A 3,657-nucleotide genomic window follows, 5' to 3' on the forward strand; every position below is an offset into this window, starting at 1 on the left:
GTTGGTCTGGCAGACCTAGGGATACAGGATCTTAAGAACACAGAGAAGCAACAGGATGTCCAGAAAGAGTACCAATGAGGGTCCACCATCAATTATATTTCTGAGATTGGGGGCCTTGAACCAGACTAATGAATCTTTTTGATGAACACTTGAATGTAAGAATATATGGATAAAGCATTTTACTGTGTGACTACATGACACTGCAGCTTCCATGATGATGTTTTCTTTTCTACATTCCCCGCACTTTTCTTGTTACATTTAATTTTGTTGTATTCTGGAGGAGGGAGGGATAGCTGGGATTGGAATCCATAAAGTGAAAGACTCAAAGAATAAATAAAAAGAAAGTAAAAGTAGATTCTCTTTGAAGTGGAAGAACCCCAGATAAGCAGTGGAATTCATATATCTCTTTCCTGGCAATAGATTCAATGTTACCAGCTAACTCATGTTCCTACTGACATAGCCTCCTTATATTGATTTAAGGTTTGTGTTCAAATTTTGAACTCAAATAAATCATTGCTTAACTTCCTTTTCTCAGGCAGTTAATCACAGTAATTATAAAATAACTAGTACAGTATCTATAAGTGAAAGAATTATTGAGAAAAAGATTATGTTCAACAACATTATTCTACTCTATTATCTTACAGAAAACCTTCCAACTCTGATGCGAGAGAGAGAGAGAGAGAGAGAGAGAGAGAGAGAGAGAGAGAGAGAAGCAAGGAAGGAAGGAAGGAAGGAAGGAAGGAAGGAAGGAAGGAAGGAAGGAAAAAAGGAAGAAAATAAGGCAGAAAGGAGACTTTTGTTCCAAAGACACCAGAGCTAAAACATCTTTAACCTTGTATATACAAACTCCATCATTTTGCCCTCTTTCAGGCTAACTGGTTGCTTGTTGTTCAGGGAATTTTAATATTTTTGGTACTTTTTATACAGAATTACAAAGCACATAAGACACACACACGTAAATGAAAGTAACTTTTATTAGGGTAAATCAAGCATACAGTACCAAGAGATGATATGACCCACCTCATTTAGACTGCACTCAAGTGTAGTAGTTATTAAACTTGTCCTGAGGAAAACCTTGACAAAGTGGAAGGTTTGACTGAATACATGGGTCTTCATTCCTGTACTTTTGGGGACAAATATAATCTATGTGTAGTTAACACATTTGATTGGCAGTTCTTTATTTTACCTTTTATTCTTAGGAAATGTTATACATTTAATTTAATTGTTTTTAAATTTATGAGACTGGAAAAATATTACCAGACAGAAAGTCTAAGATACAGCATGGTGTGCTGAAATGTGTATGTATGATACAGTGATTAAAAGAAAATAAAAAACTTCTCCCTTTTTTTTCATCCTATTGTGAGAGTAAAATCATTAAATGGAAACTACAGAAGAGAACTGTTTCCTGGTCTCAAGCTATAAAAGCGTGCATCTCCACATCTGTAATAAAATACGAGTCAAGCACAATTTGAGTAAGTATTGGTTTCTTGGCATATAGGTTACAGTCCATCAGTGAGGAAAGCAAAGGCAAGGACATGGAAGTGGAAATGAGGCAGAGAAATGGAGGACTGCCTCTCAGGGGCTTGCTTTGTAAGGTATTGCATTAGCAACCTCAGGGTGTTGGCAAACTTTTGCACCTGTTGTATTGATTTTTTAAGACAGGTCAGTGAACCCTTCACCATCTGAGCAGACACCACTTTGTACACAGCAGTTTAATTTAGACCTCATTAGAGAAAGCTTGAGCAGCACCTCCAGTGGAGCCTCTGTCCTCTGCTGCCCTTTGTATCAAAGGCTATCTGGTTCCACCTAGGAACTGACAACTCACAGTGCATTTCCCATTTCCAATGTTTATTTCAGGCTATTTCACCACACAATATGATCAAAGAACTTACTTCAAGTCAAAGTAAGGCCTTAATGTGGAACAGAACCAGCACTATCTGAAAAAGAAAGGGTATTGAAATAAACAAGCCTATTCCCCACCCTTTCCCCCATTTGGAGGATCTAATTTTGGTTGAATTGAATTTGTAGTCACATCATACTATGACTAAAAGCTTATTATAAATCATAGCACCAAACCTATGATCCAACACATCAGTTTTGACAGTGGCTTTTTTCAGGAAGACTAATACAGCCACAGCCTACAGAGTATTCCTTAGAGTGGGGCACAGAACAGGTTATTAATGTCACCTAACTCTTCATTATTTACAACAGACCTAAACCCAGATGGTTGACTTCTGAAGGCTTCCTGACAGGAATCCAATAGAGTTTCTTTCAATGTTCACATTGACACTCATGGCTGTAACTTATGCAGAAGTGGTGACCCACATGAAATCCACAACTAAGTGCAGCAAATCTGAGATAGTTAACCTTGCAAAGGCTCAGTATCTGAACCTAAAGATGTTGAAATGACCACTGGATGCAGGTTTGGTTTTATATGCACGCTAACTATGGAAACATTGCTGAATCTAATTCACAAATATTTAAGAGAGTAAAAATGCCCCTAAATACAAGACACATCTAGATCAGTTGTGACTCTTGAACATTCATAGTGCAACAAGAGATTGTCACTGGAATCGAGTTCTTCATCAGTCAGTCACTGTAGATCCAGAAATGAGACGCTGTTGATGGTGGGTAACTGTGGTCTAGCTATCTTGAAAGGCTTAGAAAAGACCACAGCTTTCCTGTACCATGTGTAGCTAGCTGTACTTCTTATTTTCAAGCACAAGCTACTGGTTATCTAGCTGAAGTTTAAGGGGCTGGTTTTTTAAGGGAGGTTTTTGAAACTTCCCTCCCTACCTCTATTTTGGGGTCTTACTACTTCAAAGCTCTTCTCCATTTCTTTATCTTTCTGTCTAAGTGCTTGGCGGCAGTGGACTGGAGAGATCAGAACCGTGTGTCACCTTATATTTCTGGTTGTCTTTGTTGCATTTTCCTTATGGTTATCCTGGCCCCAAGAGGCCGATGTACACCACTAGGCATTTGCGGCTCCAAGGTTTCTGTAACTATTTCTGGGCAGGAGGCACTGTACCAGAGCTGTTTTATTCCAGGGACATGATGATTTTTCTGCTCCACTACCACCTCTACTTTCTTCCCAGTTGTCTTCTGTATCTTCTCCATTTTCATCATCTTCTTTGTCACTTATTTGCATTGTCTGAACTCTTAGTCCGCTGTAATCAACCTCTTTTCACTAAAATTCTTTCCACTCATCTTCATTTTTCTTAAGGCCTTGCAGACAGGGGCCGTGCTCCTCACCTTGCAAAAAGTTGCCAGGCCTCAAAGTCCTGCCATTGTCCTGCCTATAGCCCAGCCTGTAGCCCACCTGCTCAGCTTTTTGTCTTTTCTTTTCTGTTTCTCTTGGAGGAAAATTTGCCCAGGCTCTGCTGCTCTGTCGGGGCTATAGCCTAGACCTAGGTCTAGGCAAAGGATATGGAGGTCACAGTTAGAAGCTAGGGGCTCTGGGCCAAGGCCCTCTGTGAGCTCAGGTTGCCCTGTGCAGTGTCAGTGATGAAGCCCTGCGGGGTCAATGAAGGGCAGGAGACCAGGTGGTCGATTCCTCCCCACACTCCCCACCCTCACCCTCCTGGGAAACATATCCACAAGGACATGCAACATGACGGGCCTGCTTGTTGGGGTTTTCTGTCCTGCCCAGTTCCCCAC

At 40.5% G+C, this 3,657-nt stretch overlaps 1 pseudogene; it reads right to left on the minus strand.

Annotated features, from left to right (window-relative positions):
- Window positions 1-2,696: 2,696 nt before the first annotated feature.
- LOC142847159 (protein CDV3 pseudogene) lies at window positions 2,697-3,211 on the minus strand (annotated as a pseudogene).
- Between the last annotated feature and the right edge of the window lie 446 nt (window positions 3,212-3,657).

This window comes from Microtus pennsylvanicus, chromosome 3, assembly GCF_037038515.1.
Source record: "Microtus pennsylvanicus isolate mMicPen1 chromosome 3, mMicPen1.hap1, whole genome shotgun sequence".
NCBI classification, from domain to species: domain Eukaryota; kingdom Metazoa; phylum Chordata; class Mammalia; order Rodentia; family Cricetidae; genus Microtus; species Microtus pennsylvanicus.